A 27,362-nucleotide genomic window follows, 5' to 3' on the forward strand; every position below is an offset into this window, starting at 1 on the left:
AATTATATTTTTATTATGTACCGTGTGTGTAAATGTGTGGGATGCCCACATGCCACAACATGCATGGGAAAGTGAGAGTGCTCTCTTTCTACCCTGTGGGTCCCAGTGACTACACTCCAGTTGTCAGGTTTGGCAACAAGCACCTTCATCAGCTGAGCCATCTCACCAGTGTGCAGTCCCCAAATAATGCAAAGGCCCAGAGTATAGGAGGCTACATGAGGAGGGACAGCTGACCATTCACCAGGAGTGAAAAGAGCTGGGGGCGGAGCGCTGTGGTGTTGACCACCCGTGGAGAAAGCACCCAACTGGGATCTTCTGTCAACACTGACCAAACTGACCTCAGGGGTCCCGGGAACCACTTTGAGCCCCCAGCTCCCCCGATGGAGCCGTCTTCAGCAGAGCAGGTGGGTGAACAGCCCCAGCCTGCTCCTCTGCCACCAGCAGAGACAAATCACTGTTATTAAAGAGGAAGGCATGGTCCATTTGTCATCTTGGACATTTGAAGTGCAGCAGGTCTTGGTAGCCATAGAGTTCCCTCCCCATGGGAGGTGACAGGCCATTTATAAAGCCACCACGGGACCTCTTATTGTCATTCAATTTACATGAAGTGAGCACAGCTTGGGGCAGTGGAGCAATACAATTTTAACACTAATGACTCCGCTTCCTCATTGACAAGACAGCTGCAGCGGATGCGTCTGTCACCTCCTTAGGCAATCAATATTGGAGGGGACACACAGCTCAGCTCCACCTGCAGCAGCCTACAGACTGGCACAGCAGGCGGAAGAGACAACTGACCCCCTCACTGTCCTTGGAGGTCACACAAAGCTGCTCATCCCTGTTGCACCAGCCACTGTACCATCTCCAACACACAGATACACAAGACGTGTGAACTGCCATGCCCAACTCTCTATCTTGTTGATGAAGTGCTTGTTCTCTCTATGTCTCACTTGGAGCTTTATTGTTGTGATGAAACACCGTGACCTAAGCAACAGGGGGTGTGATAATTTGGCTTCCACATCACTGCTCATCACCAAAGGAAGTCAGGACAGGAACTCAGAGGCAGGAGCTGATGAGGAGGCCGTGGAGGGGTGCTGCTTACTGGCTTGCTTCCCATGGCTTACTCAGCATGTTTTCTTATAGAACCCAGGACCACCAGCCCATGGGTGGCCCCACCCACAATGGTCTGGGCCCTCTCTCCTCAACCTCTAAATTCAAAAATGCCCTACAGGGTTGCCTTCGACTTGATCTTACAGAGACATTTTCTCGATTGAGGTTCTCTCCTCACAGATGATTGGCATAAAACTAACCAGCACACCTTATACACATGAGTTTCTATGTTTGATCCCTCAAAGCTTCACACACACACACACACAAAAAAATCCAGCATAACAACATGTGCTTGTTTTTTTTGTTTTTTGTTTTTGGTTGGTTGGTTGGTTGGTTAGTTGGTTGGTTGGTTTTTCAAGCCAGGGTTTCTCTGTGTAGCCTTGGCTGCCCTGGACTCACTTTGTAGACCAGGCCGGCCTCAAACTCAGAGATCCACCTGCCTCTGCCTCCGGAGTGCTGGGATTAAAGGCATGCGCCACCACACCCAGCTCAACAGCATGTGCTTGTAATGCCAGCACAAGAGAGGCATGGGCAAGCCGACCTCGAGGCTTCCCACCAGAAACTATTTGGCAAGCTCCATGCTAGTGAGAGACCCTGTCTCAAAAACAAAGTGAATGGTTCCTGAGAAATGACACCCAAGACTGACCTCTGGCATAGACCCACATCTGCACACTTGCACACATACATACACACATACATGCATGCTTACAAACATGCATACACATACATACACACACTCAAGGAACTGAAAAGACAAAGCATTAGAGGGTCTGGGTGGGAGATGGAGGGTATTTCAGGCCAAGGGTACAATGAAGGGTACATGGAGATCCTGTGGCCTAGGCCTAGGCTGACCCAAGGCTCCATGGACAAGCCGTAGGAGCACAGACCACTTTTCTGAGGTTCTAAAGCAAGGAGCAGAGACCACATCTGCCATGGGGACCTGCTCAGCACCTTCCAGTCAGGTGCATTCCTTCCTGGGCATGAGTAACACTGTCACCCAGAAGGTCACAGTCATAGTGTACCCCTGTGCACCAAATGCTATCCTAAAAGCTGCCTATATATATTTTCTCTCCCACCCTCTGTCCCTTCCTCCTCCTATGCTTCTCCCCCCCCACCCCCCCCTCCCCATGCAACCCTCACTACTCACTTTCTCATTTATATCCTATTGAGTCTGGGCACTCAGTTACTTTGGAGACCCACATTAATAGACCCTAAATACGCAAAATGAGGATCTAGTGTCATGTGGAGTACTTCGCATGTCTCCCGTGCCCACCTAAGCCTTTGCAGAACAAGTTCATTGCAATGGTCAGTCTTGATGGTCAACCTGGCCAGATTCAGAATCATCTTGGAAGTGCACTGTGGGTGTGGGTTTGAGTGTGGTGTTTAGGAGGTCGTTTCCGGAAAGATGTAACTGAGGAGGAAAGACCCACACTGGATGTGTGTGGCACCACCCCATGAACTATGGTCCTGAGCCAAGTGCAAAGGAAAAAGTGAGACTTGTGTGGAAGCACATGCTCATAGGATATGATGAAAGGGTTGAGGTGGAGGATCATGAGTTCAAGGCCAGCCTGGGTTACAAAAGGAAGAAGTGATCTGAGCACTACATTCCTTGCTCTGCCTCCTGAAGGCAGATGTAGTGTTCCACGTCCCTCCCTCCGGGATATCTCTGCCAAGACTGGCTGTGTGCTACAACTGTGAGACAAAGCAAGGTCTTTCTTCCTCAGGTTGCTTTGTCAGATACTTTGTGTCACATCAACAGCACGAGTGACCATATACACAAGACAGTCAGCATCTTTACTGAAGATAACTTATGAAATGCCTCTGAAGAGGGCCAAAAAGATTACTGCTCAGATTCCTAAATACCTGCTGGGTCCTTTTCTCACTCTGCCCCAGCATCCCTTCAGCAGGGCACACCCTCGCCTCCTATGCCCTTGCCCTGGCCTCTTCCCTGCAGAGCCAGTGAGCCACTTTTGCCCTCCCCGTGTCCCAGCAGTGGTACCAAGCAGGACTGTAAGGGTGGATTTCTCTGGTAGGCTCAGCAGCATCTGGAGCCAGCTCTCCAACTCAACGAAACCCAAAGGTGTGCCTTAGACATTTCTTAATCACACTGACAATCAAAATCAACCACCATAGAAAGACCCAAATGGTTTCTTGATGTTCTAAGGAAACGCAGACGTTATCTAATCCAGCATCTTCTTTCCATAGAGTCGTTGCCTGCCATTTCATTCTGGCTACTTTGCAGCTCTGTGAAGCATACACATCACTGGCAAGATAAATGAAACCTCCCAGGTGGAAGGGTGGGTCCCCTCCTCTCTTCCCATGTGAAAAGACAAGCTTGGTCTCCTTGAAACTTATTTATGTATTCATTTATTTCTTCAGGGTCTCACATGGCCCAAATCAGCTCCAGACCCACTGTACTTTAAATATCTGATCCCTTTGCCTCTGTCTCCTGAGTTTTGTGCTACTATGCTCAGTTTTCTTAACCAGGCCCAGGGCCCATGCATGTCAAGCAAGCTCTCTGCCAGCTGAGCTTCCTCCGCAGCCTGTACCTCCTCTCAGAGCATTCTTTACTCCCCTGTGTGTGCTTGGTTCTGGGTTTTCCTTCACACTGTTCCTACATCTCACCAGTTCCCTGATTATTTGATGGATGAAGTCAGATCTCTGACATATGTTCGCTCTGTATTTCCATGACAGTTCATATCACACGCGCTTTAGAACATACACCAGGAAGTTTTGACTCAATCACTGAAAACTCTGACTCAAGCGGTTCCAAGGGGAGCGGGGTTTATTACCCCGCATATCAATCAGCTCAAAGGAGGCTGCTCTAGGGCAACTCAGAAAGGACACAGAGAGCCAAGGCTCTGCCTGTCCCCTGTCTCTTGCTTGGCTTGACTCACAGTGTGGGTATGGCTTCTCCCTGGAGACAAGGTGGCTGCTAAAGTCTGACACCTGGACGTAGAAGTGATATCAAAGCATAAGGTCAACAAGAGCCTGCCTTCCCGGGTGTCCTACTAAGGCGCCTATTGCTGTGATAAGACACCAAGACCAAGGCACTTATACAAGAAAGCGTTTCTTTTGGGGGGCTTATAGCTCCACAGCTCTAGAGTTCATCACAGCAGGGAGCATGGCAGCAAGCTAGCAGGCGTAGTGCTGGAACAGTAGCTGAGAGCTTATGTCTTAATTCATAAGCACAAGGCAGAGAGAAATGCCTCGACCTGAAATGGCATGGGTTTTTGGAACCTCAAAACCCACCCCTGGTGACACACATCCCCCTACAAAGCCACACCTCTTAATCCCTCCCAAACAGTTCCACCAAGTGGGTACCAAGCGTTCAAATATACGAGCCTATGGGGCCATCTCACTCCAACCACTATACCAGGCCTTTCTTTTTATGAGCACTCTCCTCCTTGATGCCTGCCATTAGGGGTCTACCTCTAAACTCACTACTGTGAGGGGCTGATGTTGGAGCAACGGTTCAGTGGGACATACGGCCATACCACAAAGGGGGTTGGGCCACACAAACCATGCATTGGTTAGACGTATAGAGAGTACAGTTAATAATCACTCACAGTTTGAAAACAGATCTCCATTGGCCTTTATCCTTTAAACACAGCCCTATACCACGTCAGCTTCTCCTAGCACCTCCTGTATCAGATCTCCCCTTACCTTCCCACTTGCATAGCCCCCTAATGACACACAGAGCCACCTTCTACACATCAGTCTGTGCATACTGCTTTAGAGGTTCCTGAGAGAGGCCTGTGGGTACTGAGGAGGTGGGGGAGGAGGAGGCGAGAGTGCGCAGTGCTGAGTCTGTGGAGCACATACTCTCTTGTGCCCATGCCATGGTTGCAGCCAGTTCCTCCCTCCCCGTGCCTAACACCTGGTCTCAGGCAGGCTGCCTCCTGCCTTTCCAAGCCTCTGGCTCTATTCGTCCCCACCCTGTTCTTCATCCACCCACCCCACCTCCTTCATCTAGGCATTCCCACAACAGGGGTGGGGGTCTGACAGGGGTGGGGCTTTCCAAGTTAGGAGCTGAGGTGCAGCTATTGATAACAGACGTGGCAGCATCTTCTCCCTCCGCTCTCTTCAGCACACACACAACCAACTGCTTCTAGCAGGGCATGGACCAGCTTGAGAGCCAGACTGACAGAGTGATGACTTGAAAGGATACCTCACAAAGCAGTGCAGCCAGTGGCCTCCAGTGCAAGGCCCCTGGGTGAGGACAGACTGGCATCTTACTGACTAAGGCAAACTAGACTCACAGAGCAAGGTCAAGGGGCACCTGGCCAGGCAGCTCTTGGGAGGGCCCCCCACCCCACCCTGTGATGAGTGAGCTACAAACCCATCCATGCGCTTGAATGTTGGTTTTACGCAGAAGCCTATGCCTGCACATGAGCACTGCCAACGGCTTTCCAATAAAGTGGCATACGTGTTAGCCCAACTCTGCAGCAGCTCCAGGCACTGAAGAAAAGACACAAGAGAAGAATGACTACCAAGCCCATTTCTTGTAGGAGTGTAGGGAGAGCAGGGAATGGAAGTCTCCAGAAGATGTGTTGCCCTCTGAAGGCTCCATGAGGCCGGGAAGCCACTTGAGTGACGTGCCTCAGTCGGCAGCCTTTGACAAGCCGCTGGCTTTCGTTCTTCTTCCAAACAGATCCTGTGCAGAGAGTTGGACGAATTCAAGAGCTTGTCATCCTTGTCGTTATCATCATGGCCATCACCATCACCAGGCTTCTTAAATAGCTCCGGCAGGCATCCCTCCTGTATATTGTCAGTCTTCCAATGCTTTAAGGCCAGTATGTGTAAAGGTGCTTGCCTGCATGTGTGTCTGGGTATCTCGTGAGTGCTTGGTGCCTGCAAAGGACAGAAAAGGGCATCAGGTCCTCTTGATCCTTACAGCAGCCATGAGCAGCACACATTTTAAACTGTGTGTATGTGTGGATACATGCTCATGTGTGTACACATGTGAAGATGTACATATGGAAGCCAGAGGTTGATGCCAGGGGTTATCCCCAATCATTCTCCATCTTATTCTTTGAGACAGGGTCTCTCGCTGATTCAGCTAACTGGACAGCAAGTCCCATGAGCTTCCCGTCTCTGCCCTGCTCCCAGGCGCTGGGATTCTGTAATCCCATAGGCTGTTGCGTCCATCTTCTATGTGGGTAGGTGCTGGGGATAGCACTCAGGGCTTTGTGCTTGTTTAGCAAATATTTTGACTGAGTCATATTTTTGTTTTGTTTTGTAAGACAGGTTTGTGTGTGCATGTATGCATGTACGTGTTTGTGTGTGTGTGCATGTATGTGTGCGTGTGCGCGCGCATGTTCGTGCGTGTGTGTGTGTGTGTGTGTGTGTGTGTGTGTGTGTGTGTGTGTGTAGAGGCCTGGAACTCACTCTGTTCAAGCCTGGCCTTGAACTCAGAGATTCACCTGCCTCTGCCTCTCAAGTACTGGGACTAAAGGCATGTGAAACATTGCCTGGCTTGACAGAGGCACCTTGCTACTAATAAGGCTAATAAAAATGCTGTGTTTTGGCTAATAAAGAAAGACACAGAAGTTTGTGAAGTAATTGCCTGAGAGCTACAGCTGGTGACTGGCAATGTTTACCCATAGGCACATGGACAGTAAAGTCATGCTTACCCAGCACCTTCAGGCTGCCATCAACTCAATGTTTCCTATCACCAGGCCACATAGTGCACACCTGCAACTCAAGAGGATATAGTAGAAAGGTCTGTCAAGCCTGTGAATTTTAAAGCAACCAGGCAATGTGATAAAAATCCCTTCTGTCTTGATTTTATTTCTGTTGCTGTAATGAAACACCCTGTAGAAATGGTACATTTTCACTTAAAATCCCAGGGTACAGCCCATCACTGCAGTGATGTCATGGCAACCGGAGCTTGAAGCACCTGGCCACATCACATCCATAGTCAAGAACAGAGAGATAATGAATGGGTGCATGTTAACTTGCTTGTATGTGCTCAGCCAATTCCCTCCACTATTACACAGTGCAGGGACTATGGGCTGGGTCCTTCCACATCAGTTAACATAATTAAGTCAATCCCCTGCAGACACACCGACAGGCCAATCCAGCATGACAATTCCTCACTGAGGCATTCTCCAGTGATTCTCGGTTGAGTCAAACTGGCCAAGATGAATATCAGGGCTGGAGAGATGGCCCAGCAGTTAAGGGCAGGTATCCCAGAACCCATGTAAGTTCAGTAACTCCAGATCTAGGGGATCAAGCACCCTCTTCTGGCCTCTGTGAGCACACACATGGACAGGAACACAAACACGAGTGTGCCTGCACATGTGTGCATGCACACACACACACACACGTACACACAGATAAAAATATTGGATAAATAAAGATGACCATCATACCTTCTCAAAACACAAACAAACTTCCCATCACCTTCCTGTGCATTCTCTTTCCCTGTTGATATTTCAAAGGACAAATCTGAGTTTTAGAGAAGTGCAGAAGAGCATCCGAAATAAAAGACTGTGCTGAGTCATCTCCCCATTGTTAGCAGCTCCCTGGATTCCTGAGACATTACATTTTGTGATGGAAAAAGCCCAAGTCACTTTTGGGTTCATCACTCTTCTGCAATCTCACATAAAAAGTTCAATAATATGGCAGTTGCTGCAACAAGTGGCACTCTTGTGTACCTGCATGCACTCCATGTTCATAGCAGTTGCTTTTCTCACTACTGTGACCAAATTCCTCATAAGAGGCTACTTAAGGAAGAAAGGAAGGGTTTGTCTTGGCTCACAGTTGGAAGGGATACGGCTTTTCATGGTGAGGAGAGTGTGGAGTCGGGAGCATGTGGTGGCTGGTCACATTTCATCTGTTGTGGAAGCAGAGAGAGGACAGGAAGTGGGGATAGGCTGGAAAACCTCAAGGCCCACCCTCAGTGACTCACTTCCTCTAGCTAGGTCCCACCACAAATCACACCACTAGCTGCGAATCAAGTGTTCAAATGCACGCACCTATGGAAGGCATTGTACCTTCAGAGCATATGACTCTGTCTTCCCTCAGATGTGATATTTGTGTCTATCTCAGATATCTTTCTGAAGAGAATTAACACTTCTTCCTTAAGCAAAGTTGTAGTTTGTTGTGTATAGAAGGTGGTGGTGTTGTTGTTTAAGGGAAAAACAGTAAAACATGCCTGAGGGAAAGTGCAGGCAATTTTCAAAGGACCTCTGTATATAACCATGGCTTGCCTGGAACTCGCTATGTAGACCAGGTTGGTCTCCAACTCACAGAGACGCTGCTTGCCTCTGCCTCTTGAGTGCTGGGCCTAAAGGTAAGTACCACTGTGCCAAGAAGTTTGCAGGCTTCTTTTGTTACTGCTGTTTGTCTGATTTTTGTTTTGTTTTGTTTTGAGGCAGGGTTTGTCTGTGTAGCCTTGGCTGTCCTGGAACTCACTCCATAGACCAGGCTAGCCTCAAACTCAGAGATCCACCTGCCTCTGCCTCCCAAGTGCTGGGATTAAAGGTGTGCACCATCACCTCTGAGCTGGTTTACAGACTTCTTAAGAGACTCACTGTCCTTGCTGGGATCTTAGCTCACTTTAGGGCAATTTTAACAGAGAGAGGATTATCTATGAGGTGAGGCGGGGAATTCCAGGAATCCCAGGGGTGGCTGTAATTTGTCCATAGAAGATTTGTTCCCTCTTTTGTCTTCATGAAGAGTTTGCAGATGTGCTGTAGCACAGGATGCACTACAGAGAAGGCAGTTCTGCACAGCACACTGTATGGCCGTGAGAACAGAGCAGAGGGCTGGCTCTGGATGCCTCTGGGAAACAGTATCAGCTGCAGCTTGCGTCTGGTCACCTTGCAGTTCGCCTGGCCTTTCCCTACGTCTGTCTACTCCATCTCCATTTTGTCTCTAGGAGATTCCCACCTCTTAGTCTTATGAGGTTGAAGAGGGTCAGACCAGTTTTCTGTAACTCTTTCCAACACTGGGCTGCTGGCCATGCCCATGAAGGGACAGGAGCTCTCTTGGCTGCCTGATGGAGGAGAGACAGAGACACTCAGTTGTCTCCAAAGCATCCAGACATTTACCCTTAGAGGGAATAGAATTGTCACGTGTTGTACATCATAGGGGTGGAGCATTAGAGGGAATGCAGTCTGAGACAGAGCCACAGGAAGATACTGATGTCCTAATATGAGCACTGAGCCACAACACAGGACAGGCACCTTGGTACCACCTGTCTCAGAGCCAGGTGCCAGAGTCTGGCTCCCACTTGGTAGACCTAAAGAGGGAGACAATGTAAAGCCAGCTCATATGACTGAAAAGATGCTTGGATGTTGCGTTGGAATGACAAATGCTCCCATAGACTCATATATTTGAACATGTGATCCCCAGAAGTAAAGTTGTCCTCAGTTTTATAGCTTGACCTGCTGGCTGACATTCACCTGCCCCCCTCCCCCGTCTCTCTCTCCTCACCCACCCCCCAGAGCCAAACTAAAAGTTTTCTTCCCCAATTTCTTTTTGTCAGGGTCTTTTATTACAGTAATAGAAACCTAAGTAATAGACATGGCCATCAAAATAACATAGCAGCTATATGTTAAGAAGGGGAGGGAGGTGCATTTTCAGAAGATCTGGTGGGTCTGTGAATACAGAGTTTTTGTGGTTGCTGGTTAAGATGTCGCAGGCGTGGCGAGATGTGGCTGCATTTTGTCTGCTTGTGTCCACACTTACAATGGTCAATGTCATGGGGCTCTTGGGTCATCTAAGTTGGAGCTTGTTTTAGTCCCAAAGCATTTCCCCCACAGAATCCCAGCTCTGCTGAGTCACATCCAGCCTGAAATATTATCTAAATGCAATTTCAAACTCATTTTCTCAAGATACTCTTCATATCTCTTAATGAAGTCACAAAAGTCTTAACCTTGATTGCAGTTAGCCTGCTTAAAACCCAGAACTTTGCACAGAAGAAAGTGCTCAGCAACCAAGAGGAAGGGAGAGAATATTAAGTGTGAACTAAGGCTGTGGCCTGCTCTGTGCAACTTACACAAAGTATTCAAAGGATGGGGAGTGCTGTGTTGAAAGAGCTCTATCTTTTCCTATTGCTCTAAAGACGTTATAGATTCTATCTTTTCGGGTTCTATTATCCTATTAGTGTGTGTGTGTGTGTGTGTGTGTGTGTGTGTGTGTGTGTGTGTGTGTGTGTGATCAGTTCTCTCCTTCCACATTTATTTGGATCCTGGGGACTTGGTTCAGGTTGCCGATCTTGCACAAGGGTCTTTACCTATGGAGCCACCTCACTGACCTTTTCTTGGCTCTTTGAAAGGTTCTCACACTTGTACCCAAGGCTAGCCTACAGTCAATCTATGTAATCCAGGCCAGCCTAGAACTCATACACTCCTCCTGGTCTTAGCCTGCCCAGGGCTGGAATTACAGGCATGGGTCACCATGCCACACTCCATACCTTAAAAACTGTACCTCCTCACACGATATATCCCTGAAACGGGGCATGTACATGCGGCTGTCAGACAGGGGCTGGCACCAGGGTTATTCCATCTCCCTTGTGTTGCCTCTGCTGCTTTTGTCTGGATCATTACAATTTACTAATCTCACCCAACATGTCTCTCATCATTGCCCCCGCGACACAATTTCTTTTTAAACAAACTGTCCAGACGAGGAAGAAGCCCTCAGATGGGTAATGAAGGAAATTAAAAACATGCTTTTTTTTTTTCAGTAATGGACTTCCACATCTGCGGGAGAATAAGCAATCACTATAATATGTTCAACATTCCCAGGGCATCATTTCAACCATTAGCACAAAAATGAATCCAATTTTCAAGCACTCTCTCTGGAACTGGGTGGCAGGAAGGGGGGCGCTGCCCATCCACCACAGTATCTCCAGCACAGCTGGGCATGCTGGACAGACTGAGATGCTGATTTTAGGGAAGCAAGATAGATTTATTCCGTGATAAGAGGCTTTAGAGCACTGTCCTCCATACCCTATGCCAGAACCTCTCGCTTAGGAAAATACTGTAACAGTGCGCTTGACAACTAAGCCAGGGAGACAGGTTCTCATCTTCATTCCAGAAGTCACTGGAAATCAAGATTTCACCATGGCTCCCTTCCTCCCTCTCCACAAATAAAATAAATTATTGTCTGGTCAAATGAAAACAAAACCAGCAATCCTGTAAATTCCATGAAGTTCAATATCACTATTGCTTTGTCATGCCTGACAGTAGAAAGCCTGTTTTTTGCCAGTCTTACGGTGTGTGTGTGTGTGTGTGTGTGTGTGTGTGTGTGTGTGTGTGTGTATTTATGTGTGTATGTGATACATGTGATACCTGTGTATGTACATGTGAGTGTAAGTATACTTGCACACATGAGTATGTGCTTGTGTGTGTATATGTACATGTGCAAGTGTGGAGGCCAGAGGCTGATGTCACAGATGCATTTGTCCATCACTATCCACCTTCTTTTTTTATTTTTTTTATTTTTTTTGGTTTTTTAAGACAGGGTCTCTCTGTGTAGCCATGGCTGTCTGGACTCACTTTGTAGACCAGGCTGGCCTCGAACTCACAGCCATCTGCCTGCCTCTGCCTCTCAAGTGCTGGGATTAAAGGCGTGCACCACCACGCCCAGACCCTTATTTTTTTTATATATATATATAAAGTCCTTCACTGACTCCAGAGCTCACCAGTTCAGGTAGACCAGTTGGCCAGCAAACCCCAGCGCTCTTCCTGCCTCCTCAGTGCTGGGATTACAGGTCACATCACCTTGCCCTGCTTTTTATGAACCCACATACTCAGATCTTCACATTGGCGTGGTTAGCACTTTCCTGGCTGAGCCCTGACTGGTCGTTTTGAATTTTATTTCCCTGACCACAGAGGTCTACATCATGTGAATAAGGTTACACTTATTCTAATTTCATTTGTGTCCTCGAACATGGTTGACTCTTAACTATCTCTTAGTATACTGGGAATTAAAATGTGAATTTCCTGCTAGGTAGATGTTCTGCTTAGCTTCTTAATGGATCAGACCCTTCCAGTGTCAGTGATGGTTGGTCTTATCAACTTGATGGGATTTAGGGTCACCATGGAGACACACATATGGTGTGTCTGTGAGAGTCCTTCCAGAGATGCTTAATGGATGCATGATCTATCCTAACTGTGGGCAGCTCCATCCACAGGCTGAGAGCCAGACTGAATAGAAGATTAAAAGGTGGAGGGGGCTGGAAGATGCCTCAGTGGATAAGAGTACTGTCTGCTCTTCCAGAGGACCCAGGTTCAATTCCCAGCAGCCACACCACAGCTCAGAACTATCTGTTCAGCAGTCCCAGGGAATCCTATACTCTTTCCTGGCTTCCTGGGGTACCCAGCATGCATGTGGTACACAAACATATATGCAGGCAAAATACTCATACCCATAAAAGTAAGTGAATTATTTTTTAATAGAAAGCCTGAGGACCACCACCTGTATTCATTTCTCACTGCTATTTGATCAGTCCATGATGAACTGTGTCCTTTCAAGCTGCAAAGCGTTATGAGTCCTTCTCAAGCTGTTTCTGTCAGGCATCACAGCACAGCAATGAGGAACAGTAACTCACATGGGACACTGGTACCAAGAAGTAGGGTCGTTGCTATGGGAAACCTGCTGGTGTGGAGTGTGGGAGAGTTTAGAGCTTCAGGCCAGGGAAGCCCTAAACTGGTGTAAGCAGAGCTTGATAGGCCATTCTCAAAGCACAGACACGGCATCACCACAGGGTCCAGCAAAATTCACCCTCCAAAACTAAAACCTCTCATCTAAGGAGGGCGATGATGGGGGTGCTTTCAGCAAATATGGCCATTTGGACCCCCTGTGTTCTGCTTGACAAAAAACCTTTCCTGCTCCCTCCCTTTCGGTGACCTCTCAGAGAACTCTCCAGGAGACCTCCTGTCTTCAGCTTTCTCAATAACCATATACAGATCTGTTTCACCTAGGTTAGCTCCAGTCCTGCTGTTCCACGCTTCTTGGAAACTGCCAGCGCAGGGCTACCTGACCATGAAGGGAATATTGTGCGGTATGTTGCAGCAGGGGGCTGACCTCGCTCTCACCCCAGCTCCCCACATCCTGCCTTGTGCTTATAAGCAGCCTGAGAAAAATAAAATTTCGTCAGCTTGATCAGATTCTTTGACTTGCTGTCCATTCCTTGTGTCTCTTGTCCCCCCATTCTCTCCCTAGGGGTCCGTGGGTCTCAGTGGACTGTCCAGCGGGTCTGGACAACTGGCGCCTCCCAACGTGGGGCTCGACGCGATGCCTTTGGAGAGAGCACCGCCCCACTATCAGTGGAACGGCCGGCATTCAAGACTTGGAGTGTCCTGAGCGGTTCTCAGGCAATTGGTGAGTTTCAGGCGGTGCATGTCATAAGTTTCTAGTGCATATCATAAATCTCTCTTTCATTATGGGACAAGCAATTTCTCGACATGATCTCTTTGTTTCTGGGCTTAAAGATTCACTCAAGACGCGAGGAACTAAAGTTAAAGAGAAGGATCTTATTAGGTTTTTTAAATTCTTAGCTGATATCTGTCCATGGTTTCCACAAGAAGGGACTATTAGTGAGAAAAAGTGGCGAAGGGTTGGGGATTGTCTCCAGGATTATTATCGTACTTTCGGTCCTGAAAAGGTGCCTGTGACGGCTTTCAGTTACTGGAATCTCATTAATGAAGTCCTTAAAACTCATCATGATTGGCCTGATGGCAAAAATGTAATTGACGAAGGAGAACAGCTCCTCCTTCACTGCTCCCGGTCGGTCGCCGTCTGTGACCTCTTGGTCCTGGCCTCAGACTCCTGAAGGGAGCCAGACCCACAAGCTGGGTCTTGACTCGGAGACAGCTGTTGGGTGTTCCAATTCCTCTGTTCCACTCTCCCTGCCTGCCCTGTCTCGCCCTCTGCCTCTGCTTACTGGCACTGTAACAGTATATTCTTCCCTTATTGATTTTGGAGATGATGAACTTCTTGACCCTGGCGATGCTGCCTCCCTGGAAGAAGAAGCCACACGACACCATAACTCTGACTGGCCACTTGTGAAATTGGAGGCGACCCTAATTGTGTCTAAGGAGGCAAAACCTGACGACACTCCCTCCTCAACTTTAGCCAACCCTGAAACAAAAAATTTTGGGGATCCTAAGCCTCTCTCTGTTTCTTTCCTCCCTCCTTTTCACCCTCTGCCTCCCTATGGTCCCCAGTGGCTTAATCAGATTTTTGCTGCCAACCCTCTACTCTGTCAGGCATGAACGGTCACCATTGCTGACCTCTCGACCCTCTCTGAGCTAGTCCGTAACCGACAGGAACAAATTGTTCTCCTTAAAACACTTAGGGATCTGGACCAACAGCTCACTGGTCTCTCATTTTCAGATGGTGAGGCATTCTCTGAGAGGCCACCCCACACTACGCATGCTTTTCGACTCTCACTTCTTAGCAGTATGACTATTCCTAGTGGGGGTGCAACACCTGCTAGCCAGACATCAGGACATTCTCCTGGGGGCCGGAAGAATAGTGAAGGAGAGGAAATGGATGAGGGAGTGGCCAAGTAGGGCACTGCTGGCGATCCGGAAGCTCCTGTGGAGGACCATCCTTTGGTCTATACCCCTCTATCCTTGTCTGTTACAGAGAAAATGAAAACAGCAGTGACAAAATATGGTGCAACAGCGCCCTTTACTCTGGCCTTGTTGGAGACTTCTACAGAGGCCTGGCTCACTCCTAATGAATTTAAGCAACTTGCCCATGCCTCCCTTGAAGGAGGAGACTTTGTACTATGGAAGGCTGAATTCCAGGAGGCGGCACAAGACTTATCAATGAGAAACGCCCGTAATGAAGGCACTCAAGACTGGACCGCAAACAAAATATTGGGTGACTCCCCCTTTGACACCCTCAATGAACAAGTTGCTTATACTCCTGGCCTCCTGGCACAGGCGAGACAAGCTGCCCTTGGTGCCTGGAAAAAGCTCCCTTCACGGGGCTCTGCCTCAGTCGTTCTTGCAAAAATCAGACAAGGCCCTGAGGAACCTTATAGTGATTTTATCAGTCACCTTAATGAGACTGCGAGCCGCTTGTTTGGACCTCAGGATCCAGAAAATCCTTTTATCAAGCAGTTGGCTTTTGAGAATGCTAACCCGACATGTCAGGACGTTCTTAAGCATCACCAGAAAGGAACTCTTTCTGATTACGTCCGACTTTGTGCAGGTATAGGGCCCAGCTATGCAATAGGCCTGGCCATTGGAGCCACCCTTTCTCATTCTTTGCAAAGAGCCTGCTTTAATTGTGGCCAGCCTGGGCACTTTGCCAGGGAATGTCCCCAGCCCCATAAGACCCTGGAAAGTGGCCAAACTCGCCTCTCAGTTGGGGCAACTAGTGCACCCTTGACTACCTGGCTCCAGCCAGCCACAGTCTGCCCACGTTGCAAACGGGGACATCACTGGGCTATTGATTGCCGCTCCAAGACTGATTTACAGGGCAACATTCTTCCTCCTCGTGGGTTGGGAAACTTCCTTTGGGGGCAACCTCCGGCCCCCATCAACCAAGCAAACTCTGGAGGAATTGGGTTTGTTCTGGCCAACATGTTACCCCAGAACTCAGCATTGACATTCACCCCAGCCTTGGGGCACCACTCCCAATGTCCTCCTCTGTCAGCCCACAATCCATTTCAGATCTCTGGCGAGTAAGTGAAAACAGCCCAGGATTGGACCTCTGTACCACCACCGGCACAGTATTAATACCTGAGGAAGGAACTAGATTACTTCCTACTGGAATATTTTGTCCCTTGCCTGCTAATACCTTTGGTCTAATCATTGGGCGTGCCTCTTCTGCCTTAAAGGGCATTCAAGTTCATCCTGGTGCCATTGATTCTGACTATTTGGGAGAGTATCAACTCTTGGTCTCTGCCCTACAGGGACCCGTATATATCCCTGCTGGTCAAAGCCTGGCACAGGCCCTGCTCCTCCCTCTGGAGCCTGGGCCCTCTAGGGCACTAACTAAAACCAGCAGTCTTGACCCTCCATCCACAGAGGCATTCTGGGTACAAAAGATTTCTCCCTCCAAACCTATGCTCACTTTGTTTCTTAATGGGAGGTCATTTAAGGGGCTCCTCGATTCCGGAGCTGATGCCACAGTAATAGCATATGAGCATTGGCCAAAACATTGGCCCTTGACAGAATCAATGACCCATTTGCAGGGCACTGGACATTCTCAAAATCCCCTCATTAGTGCTTCTGCAATCAGATGGTCAGATCAGGAAGGCAACTCAGGATTGGTCACTCCTTTCATTATCCTAGACCTTCCTGTCAATCTCTGGGGCAGAGATATTTTGTCTCAAATGAATGTGTTGATATTCAGCTCCAATGAAACAGTAACTAAACTCATGATGAACCAAGGGTATCTACCAGGTCAGGAACTGGGCACTCATGCCCAGGGCAGAACAGCACCCATAGAGACCTCTCCAAAAAAAGGAAGAGAAGGACTTGGTTACCCCTTTTTTCTAGGGAGCCTTGCCATAACTGCACCCCTACATGCGGACAAGATTACTTGGAAGTCTTTGTCCCCGGTTTGGGTTGACCAATAGCCCCTTTCCAAAGAAAAACTTAATGCGGCTACGCTGTTAGTGCAGGAACAGCTTGCTGCTGGACATATTGAGCCCTCCAACTCACCCTGGAACACTCCTATATTTGTTATTAAAAAGAAATCAGGCAAATGGAGACTCCTACGAGATTTACAAGCAGTAAATAAGGCCATGGTAGTAATGGGAGCATTGCAACCTGGTCTTCCCTCCCCCTCTGCCATCCCTCGTGATTTCCATAAGATAGTTATCGACCTTAAGGATTGTTTTTTCACTATACCCCTCCATCCAGAGGATTGTAGTCACTTCGCCTTTAGTCTCCCCCAGATTAACTTCCAACAACCTATGCCATGATATCAATGGAAGGTGCTGCCCCAGGGGATGGCGAACAGCCCTACCCTGGCTCAAAAGTTTGTAGGACATATTATACAACCCGTGCGGGATGCTTGGCCTTCTATTTATATCCTTCATTATATGAATGGCATCCTTTTGGCAGGTCCTTGTCCACAAGGGCTTCTCGCCTGTTTTCAACAGCTTCAGTGCGCTCTCTCTGCCACTAAACTTAAGGTGGCTCCTGAAAAGATTCAAATGTCAATACCCTTTTCATGTATCTGGGGTATGAACTCAAGTCACAACAGGTCTATGTCCCCAAGCTTGAGGTACAAACCTCGTCTCTTCAAACGCTCCATGATTATCAAATTTTTCTAGGAAACCTACAATTTCTTAGGCCTCATTTAAAGATACCTCCTGAAGCTTTGGTGCTCCTCTACCAGTTACTAAGGGGAAACTCTCACCCTTCCTCTCCCCCTAGAGAACTTACACCTGAGGCTAAAGAATCCCTTCCCTTAATCAACCAAGCTATACGATCACAATCCACATTTTACTTTACTCCCCATATACCTCTTGTGCATATGCTCTGCACTACTACTCACTCCGCCATCGGAGTTTTCTGGCAGGGTTCATCCCATTCTCCCGCCAGGGGAACTCCCCTCCTTTGGGTCCCTCTGTCCTCCTCCCCCTCAAAGGTCCTTGCCACCTATGCTTCATTGCTTGCCCAACTCATCATAAAAGGAAGAAGGATGTCCAGACAGCTCTTTGGTAAGGAACCTGATTTAATAGTTTCGCCATACACGGCGGATCAAGTAAACTGGCTCCTCCAAACTTCCTTTGATTGGGGCACCGCCCTTGATTCATTCACAGGACAGATTGATAATCATTATCCTGAGGATCCCCTCATTCAGTTTGCCCGACTCCACCCCTTCGTTTTTCCACGATAAACAGTTCACAGGCCACTCGTAAATGCCCTCCTGGTGTTTACTGATGGTTCCTCAAATGGCCGTGCAGCCTATGTGATTACCGACCTCTCCTCGGCCCAATTGGTTGAGCTCTCTGCTGTGCTCCAGGTTTTCAAAACCTTTCCTCACGCTCCTCTTAATATATATACAGATAGTGCATATGTGGCACATTCTGTTCCCTTGTTGGAAACTGTGCCTTACATTAAAGCCTCTTCACGGGCTTCCTCCTTATTTGCTGAGATACAAAAGTCCATTCAGACTCGTACCCCTCCTTTCTTTCTTACCCATCTCCGAGCTCACACTGGCCTTCCTGGCCCCTTGTCAGAAGGCAACGCCCTGGCAGAGGCAGCCACCTGTACTGACGCATTTGCTTTAACCCTTTTCGATCCATTAACTCAGGCAAAGCACGCCCACTCCCTTCATCATCTCAATGGCATCATCTCAATGCGTCTTATGTATAAAATCACTAGGGAACAGGTGACGGAGATAGTAAAGGGTTGTCATACTTGTGTTTCCCATCTCCCCGTTCCCCACTTGGGTGTTAACCCACATGGATTGCTCCCCAATGTCCTTTGGCAAATGGATGTTATTCATTTTCCTCTTTTTGGCAAACTCAGATACCTTCATGTCACTGTTGATACCTTTAGTGGCTTCATTTTTGCCTCTCCTTTGTCGGGCGAGGCCTCTAAGGATGTTGTTACCCACACACTTCATTGTCTCTCCGCAATGGGCCTCCTTAAAGCTATTACAACTGACAGTGGCCCAGGATACACTGGTGATAAATTCCAGGCCTTTTGTGCCTCCCTTGGCATCAAGCATATTACAGGCATTCCTTATAATCCCCAGGGCCAAGGCCTTGTCAAGCAGGCACATCAAACACTTAAAAACACCTTCCATAAATTACAAATCCATTCTCCAACTCTCTACCCTACACCTACCCCCCATAATTGGCTCTCACATGAGCTCTTCGTGCTTAATTTCCTTACCCTTGGCCAAAATAACAAGTCAGCTGCTGACCGTTTATGGCACGCTGGCTCTCAACATGGTCCTGCTCTGGCCCGCTGGAAAGATCCCTTGATGGGTCAATGGAAGGGATCCGACCCAATCCTCATTTGGGGCCGAGGTTCGGCTTGCATTTTTGATACTGAGGAAAATGGTCCCCAATGGCTCCCCGAAAGACTTCTTCGACAAGTTAACCCATCGCCCAGCATGGAGGACAATACTCCTGCTGAGGCTCCATCCTTTTCTGTCTCCACAGAACATAACAACAATCCAGCTGGCCCTGACGACGATGTGCCTGTTACTCCTGGTCCTCCTGATGGGCCCTCTGCTTCACATGCTCGGATTGGAACGACCTCAGACCAACATCCATTACCCTTGGAATTGGACTTGGATGGTTCTCTCCGAGAGGGGTGATCCTGTCTGGTCTTCCTCACGGATTTCTCCTGTTATTTGGTATCCTGACTCATTGACCCCTGACTTATGTAAAATGGCACCCAAACAGGCTCACCGGGGTGGTGAGGGATAGCATGCGCAGAGTACGAGAAGGATTGGGAAAACGACATTGAGAGAGGGAGAAAAGCGAAAGCTGGTATAACAACTGCTTCTCTACTTCTCCATGGCTGTCCACTCTTCTTCCCTCTGTTCTCGGACCACTTCTTGGTCTATTACTTTTGATATCTTTCGGTCCCTGGACCTTTGCTCGACTGACCTCTCTAATAAAGAGGCAGTTTGATGACCTTGCAGCAAAACCTTTGCAGGTTCACTATCTGCGCCTGGCTGAGGCTGACTCCGAGGATAAAGCCCCACAAAGATCATCACTCCCACAAAGACCATCTAGAGGGTGCGAGGCTTAGTACTGCAGGGAGTTTTGCCCGCACTCCTTCCTTGGCAAACTCCTGAGAAGCATGCCTGATTGCATAAAGGGTTGGCGCAAAACCATGGCACCAGATGCCCCCCTTTCCCCCGCAAAAGCGCCCGGGAGGTTGAGGACATGGTCAGTCCAGAGAGACTGAATATTGACCTTTTAACGCAACGCCCATCTCTTGAGGGGGATCAGGCCTCTACTTCCCCCTCTGTTTTCATTGTATACAAGAAAGGGGGAGATAATGGGGGCACTTTCAGCAAATATGGTCATTTGGACCCCCTGTGTTCTGCTTGACAAAACCTCTCCTGCTCCCTCCCTTTCGGTGACCTCTCAGAGAACTCTCCAGGAGACCTCCTGTCTTTAGGTTTCTCAATAACCATATACAGATCTGTTTCACCTAGGTTAGCTCCAGTCCTGCTGTCCCACGCTTCTTGGAAACTGCCAGCGCAGGGCTACCTGACCATGAAGGGAACATTGTGCGGTATGCAGCAGCTGGGGGCTGACCTCGCTCTCACCCTAGCTCTCCCTCTGCACCCACCCTACATCCTGCCTTGTGCTTATAAGCAGCCTGAGAAAAATAAAATTTCGTCAGCTTGATCAGATTGTTTGACTTGCTGTCCATTCCTTGCGTCTCTTGTGCCCCCACTCTCTCCCTAGGGGTCCATGGGTCTCAGTGAGCTGTCCAGCGGGTCTGGACAGGATGTGGTAGCACATGCCCCAGTGCTTTACCCTTTTCTGCTACAAAGAAAAAAATAGAAAGAAAGAAAAAACCCCAAAAACCTCACACTTCCGTTTCCTGCTAGGCAACTAGGCAGCAGAAATGAAAAAAAAAAGACAGCTGCATCCCAGGACAGCCCAACACATGTCTGTTGTCCCCAGGCTTGGAAGAAGAAGGAGCAGGATCAGACAGATGTTCAAGGTTACCCTCAGCTACACAATGAAGAATGACTGCTAATTAGCACAGTGTTTCTTATGCTCTGAATTTCAAGATTGATTATGTATACAGTGTTCTGCCTGCACATACACCTGCAGGCCAGAAGAGGGCATCAGATCACATTATAGATGGTTGTGAACCACCATGTGGTTGCTGGGAATTGAACTCAGGACCTCTGGAGGAACAGTCAGTCCCCTTAGCCTCTGAGCCATCTCTCCAGCCCTATGCTCTGAATTTAACCAGTGGTCCTGGTCACTGATTCTATAATCTCCCGCCTGCCATGGGTTGTATTCTTCAAATGGGTGGGGTCTGCGGCTCTTATCGCTCTTTTTTCTTCCTTTGAAGCCACTATTAGTGCCTCCCTCAGCTCCATGCCAACACACACAGACTGGGAATCTCTCACAGTGAAGTGTAGTCCAGAGAAAGCATGTGTGTTTTAAGCTGCAGGCAACCCTGCACACCATCTCTAATCTCTGTCCGGGAGAAGGGATGAAAACCAGAGAGATGACCGCAAACTGTGGCAATCCCAGCAGGGGACAATGTATCACAGGAGGTAGAGATAAAGGGCAGAGCTCAGAGCACCCACCCAGCAGGGTCCAGGGAAGCTGCCAGGCATGTCGAGAAGCCAGTCGACGTATCACACACCGTGCAAAGAGATTTCCTGACCCCCTAACGAATCCAGTTTAACTGCATCCTGCGTGGGATGTGCTTAGAAGACACTACTCCTAAAAGGAACCCCATAATGAAAGGCCATTCCAAAATCAGTCATCCTGTGATTTTTTTTCTTTTCCTGGTGGATTGAGCCAAATCATTTCGTGGAGTTTTTTAGTCCACTCGCTGCTTCCTGGTTTAGTCACCAGAATCAATTAGCAGCAGTTAATTGCATGCTGAGCGCCAGACACAGTGTTTCCTCATCCATCCACTCAATATTCACCTCCCTAGGGTCCAATAAGAAGGCCTCCCTCAGGCTGGGGTACACAGGAATCCCAAGCAGGCAAACCCAGGCCCCAAAGTCCGTGTGTCACTGTCAAGAATTTACTCTTCCCCTCAGGAGTGATGCTTAAATTCCCCCTCTCTAGCCACCAATCAAGACAGTAAAGACAGGTATACTATGACTATGTCCTTGTCATAGCCTACCTGGCCCCTGAGTGACAAGTAGTGCCAGCCCCCTCCAGAGTGCATGGGGGAGCTTGGGTTAGACAACAAGTCAGGGATCAAGCCAACCCTCAAGGTCCCATTGGCTGTGTGGAGTCTGTGGCCAAGTTTCCCTGGGTTTGTGCCCTCCAGACAGCACAGATGGAGAAATAGAGCCCCCTCCATCTCACCACCACCCCCCGCCAGCCCCCTCCACCACACACACACACACACACACACACACACACACACACACACACCGCCAAAGTACGCACACCTTACTTCCTGCACAAAGCACATCCCTAAGCACAACACCAGCAGCCCTGGAGTGAGTGGCACCCCTCTCAGCAGAGAGTCTCAGCCCAAGGAACAGGATGCGTGAGTGAAGTTTGAGGTGGGCAGAGTTTGTTCCTGTGTCACCAGGACATCAGGATGTGAGGCTGGAGATAGTTCTTGGCTCCCGGATTCAGGACCTTAGATTTTTCCCAGTCTGCCACCTTGAGCCTCGCAGGGTATCCATCAGCAGGTCACCTCAGGGTGCTGCTGTGGCTTTGCCGCTTCCTAGAACCATTGTGATACAGCCACACCCACTTAAGAAAGAGCACAGGGCAGGGTGCTGCTCGCTTACCTGTAATCCCAGTGCTTGGCATGTAGAGACGGGGGAAATTCAAGATCGTCCTAAACTATGTGGAGAGTTCAAGGCCAGCCTGGGCTGTGTGTGACTCAGTTTCAAGATAAATTTTTTAAAATGTATTTGTAACATATATTTACTTTACATCCCAATTATAGATCCCTCCATCCTCTCCTTCTGGTCCCTCCCTCCCACCCTCTTCCCCCTCCTCCTCACCCTCATCAACCCACCCCAGCGCATCAAGTCGCATCAGGACTGAGTTCATCCTCATCCACTGAGGCCAGGCAAGGCAGCCCAGTTAGGGCAAAGTGAACAGAGTCCATGTCATAGACAGCACCCGCTCATTTTACTAGGGGACTCACATGAAGATCAAACTGCCCATCTACATAGGTGTAGGGGGCCTAGGATCAGTCCATGTTTGGTTGGTGCTTCCATCTCTGTAAGCCCCCATGGGTCTACCACGCTCAGTCGAAGAGGATGACCTTCCCCGAATAGAGGAGGACCGGTCTTCGGTACACAAGTAGCTGTGCTCCCGTGCTAGAACCTCCAAACCAGCTCAAGGTGAAAAGGAAAATTTTAAAGTGCATTTCTCTTTGAGTTAAGGAGAAAAACTTCTGGAAATTCCAGGATGAATACCCAGGCCCAGGCCTCTCAAACATGCATAACTCTTCTGTTTTCAGGCATTCTGTCCTGTAGGGGGCGCTGTCTTGCAGGGGGCCCTGCCCAACCACACAAGGGCACTACTTGAGATCCCTGCCTGTTGTCCTGATGTTTCAGAACCTCCCTTCCCTGTGGTGTCTGTTGAAGACAGTCTTGAATGGCAAAGAGGGAACTCTTCAGATACTCCTAAGCTGGGTTTTAAAAAGCTCTTAGTGTGAACAATCTTCTTTGCTGAGATGGGTTAAACCGCCTCCTGCCTGTGAGTTCAACACTGCATGCCCCAGTTGTGGCCACCTTGCCTTGTTTTAAGATTCTGGTGGCCGCTGAGGCGTGGGAACACTGGCCTGAACTCATGGAATTCTGGAGCTAAACACGCAGAATATGGCGCCAGGTGTGTGTGGTGCTTACAGTGTCACTATTACTACTCGCTGGTGCCTGGGAACACAGAAGACAGCGCGTCTCCTCCAGACTCTCCTGGGCTCCATGCTAGGGACACCCCAGATTGCCTATCTGTTTACCTCACATCCCTTTCCTGGGTTAGCAATAGGGATCCAGAGATCCCATCACCCTCTGGCCTGAGGAGTTTGGGACCATATGGCCTGCTCTCTTTTAGCAATGCCAATTTCTCCCATTCAGTAATCAAAAAAAGCACAGGCTGGCTGGCCACCCCCAGGGCAGAGCAGGGCAATGTTTTGGGGTCTGGAGGTAGCAGATAAAAGCATCACACTCCTAGATGTGAACTCCGAAGACAGCAAGGAAAACGCACTTCCTAACCTCACTGGAAACAACAGACATACTTGCACTATTTATTAAGTGAATAGATTCACCTAGCCCATGGGTGCCAGGGGATGATGCCAGCCTCTCTTACAGTTGGAAGTGTTCATTTGGCTCTGGGAAGTAAGCAGAGCCCTATGCAGTGCCATAAGCAGCTCCGTTTGCATCCCACATACACCAAGCATCTTAAGACTCTGCCTGTCCCTCGGGCTCTCACAGGTTAACCCTCGAAGACTGTTCCCTAGCAGCGAGTTAACGTTCAAAAGCAGAGGCCTGGAATTAAAACATCTCTCGTTTTCGTTAGCCACATGGGAACGCTAATTATAGCATTCAGCCTCCAATGCATATTTATTTTGTTCATTGCTAGCCTTGGCTTGTAATGAGGAGTTGGTGCGTCCAAGTTATTCCAGTATGTTCTTGGGGCTGTCGCTGATCAGGGCAGGTGGCTGAGGAAATGAAGGGTGTTCTCTGTTGCTATAATTACAGCATCGTGTTACAGTTAATGGGCATAGCCAGGACCACACAAGTCACCCAGAACAAGTCAGCCTGCGAGTCCAGACCCTATGGAAAGGTTCTTGCATGAAAGCATGTGGTAGAGTATAGCACAGAAGAGGAACAGCCCTAGCCAGCTGCTGACCCCAGACAAGCCACTCCACCTGTGGCTGGAAGACTCGTGGTACCCCCTAGCCAGCTGCTGACCCCAGACAAGCCACTCCACCTGTGGCCGGAAGATTCATGGAACCTCTTTTGTGAACTGTTTTCAGTCCTTCCAGCTTGAAGGTACATACTTGCCGAGTGCATGATGTGTGCGGGGTAGACAAACAAGTGAATACAAAACACCTTGGTACTTCTGGGCTGTCATTCCTAATAGCCCATTGCTTAAAGTGATAACAGGACTGGCGGTACTCACATTCCAGGGGGAGAGGCTGAAGATTTGGATTTCTGGGCTGTCCATCTGAGGTCCAACTGCAGGATCTGAGGCAACCCTGTCAAATGCCACATGATAACGATCACTGTCCGTGGCCACTGGGCAATTATGTAGAGATGCAGTCTGAGTAGGTATCAGTGAGTGCCCCACAGACAGTGTGCTTCTGGTTTCTCTAACACACACCCCCTTCTTCATCCAACTAATCAGATACAGGGTCTTCTCAAAGCCACGGACATCAGCAATGGGTCTGTTTGGGCCTTTCTGCTGCTCCAAGGCACACAGAGACCTGCTTGCCACTGACTTCACAAATTGGCTTTATTTCTTCCCCATGAATATCATCCCTCAACTAATGTTCGCTCAGGAATGGTGATAGCTTCATTGGTCCAGAGCCCCATATCAGCGGCCTTGTACTCAGCTTTCTCCTACTCTGTTTTCACCGCATGCCCAGTGACAGCCCTCCCCACAGGGCTCTGAGGGAGAACTGAGAAAACCCCCCTCTAAGGTGTAAGAGGACCTCTCTGGCACCAGAAAAGCCCAGAACTATTCAAAATCAAAACCATGTGTCTCTTCTTTCCAGGGGACAGATGTCCCCTCTGTGAAGGCCCTGAAGCCAGTGGTCCTTATAAGATACCTTCCTGCTTGCAGGTAGAGTGCTCTGCTCTGCATTAATTGCTCCCTGTTGCCCTTGAGAAGAGCCCCGAGGGGAGAGGGGACAGGGCAGACCTCCCCATGTCCCACAGAACCAGGACCTGCTCATAACCACTGTACCATTCTAGAAACACGAACAGCTTGAGCCTTTATGCTTCCGCTCCCTCCCTCTAACTGTAATCTCACTCGCATGTAGGGTTCTTCTCATAGAATGCCTTGCACTAGCCCCAACATCAGGCAAAAATGGCCTCTCAACTGTGAAGAAGGTTCTGGACTGATGCCTAGATCTTATCTCCACTTGAGCTTTAAACCCAAATTGTTCTGGCTTCTCACAATCATAACAATAGCAGCATTGAGGATGGGCTGGCCTGCCTTTCCATAGCCATGACAAAATAGTCAAGAGAAACAAATTAAAGCAGGAAGGGTTTAGTGTGGGGCTTGTGTTCTCGGGGCTTCAAGCCATCGTCGCTTGGCTCTTCTGTGGAGAGGTAGACCATCACAACAGAAATGGGGATGGAACAAAATGCTGGAAGGCAGAGGGAGGACAGGAAGTGCTCAGGGACAAGACAGACCCTCCAAAGGCATGTCCCCAAGGACCCACCTTTTCCAACCCTGCCCAGGTTTCTCTGTAGCCTCCTGAGCAACATGAATGGATTGGTTCCTGGAATTAAGAGTGCTCAGGATTCAATTGCATCTTGATAGCAGAAGGAAGCCCTCAACACAGGACTTTTGTGAGGGGAAACGTCATCTTTAGGATGAAGGGGGAAACTAAAGTCATTTGGAGTCTCACGAAAATATCATTGTATTTCCCAAGGTTCCCATAGGTGCCATGTCAGTGTTTCTAGAACTCTCTAGGAGAGAGTCAAAGTGTGTTTGCTTTTGATGCTGGAAAGACCAGTGCACACAGACAGCCTCTGGGTTTCAGGCCTGTGCTTTCTACCTGGTACCTGGGGATGCAGAAATGATAGCAGAAGATCCCAAAGTCATCACTCATGGTGGGGCCTGAGGAAATACACCCTTAAAGAGTAAAAGATTGGGGGCGGTTATTCTCGAGAGCAGAAGAAAAGCCGTGAGGCTTCAGATCATATTGGTGGTGAGGAAAGAAGGGGAGAGAGGCAGGTAGTACGTGAGGGGAGCTATGGCAACTACCTCCTTCCTGGTCCACAACGCGTAGAGAGCAGAATCAAGACAGATTCTTGCCTCTTATCCGAGACTCTTGGAAAGGGCTTCCCCAGCTCCATCGCCACCAAATCATGACATTCAGGAAACATGGCAGGACAGTGCTTGCTCTTTGGACGGGCTCCACAGGACATTGAGGCATTGAGAGCTTAACATGGGTACATAGCAAAGCCATTTTCCAAGAACGTCATCAACTAGGTACCAATGGAAGTGCCATCCAGATATCAGTTCATCTGCATGGCAGCCAGGACACTGGACTCTCCAAACCACACATGACAGAGCTAATAACTTCCACCACAAACTCTAGAGGCCGGGAGCAGGAAGAAACAGACCCACTAGCATCTAGGACCATCAAGGGCTTAGAGACCAGGGCCTTCCCCCCTTGCCATTCACCATTTATATAGGAGAACAGAGAATCTTTAACACTGAACTTAGACAGCACCACTAAGAGGCTATGACATCCAAGGTGGGTGTGGCAGTGCGTGCCTCTAATTCTAACATTCAAAAGGCAGAGATAGGTGGGTATCTATGAGCTTTTTCCATAGAGAGTTCCAGGATAGCCAGGGCTTCACAGATAGACCCTGTGCGTGCTCTCTCTCTCTCTCTCTCTCTCTCTCTCTCTCTCTCTCTCTCTCTCTCTCTGTGTGTGTGTGTG

This window comes from Acomys minous (genome assembly GCF_964271855.1).
Source record: "Acomys minous genome assembly, chromosome: 8".
NCBI lineage: Eukaryota > Metazoa > Chordata > Mammalia > Rodentia > Muridae > Acomys > Acomys minous.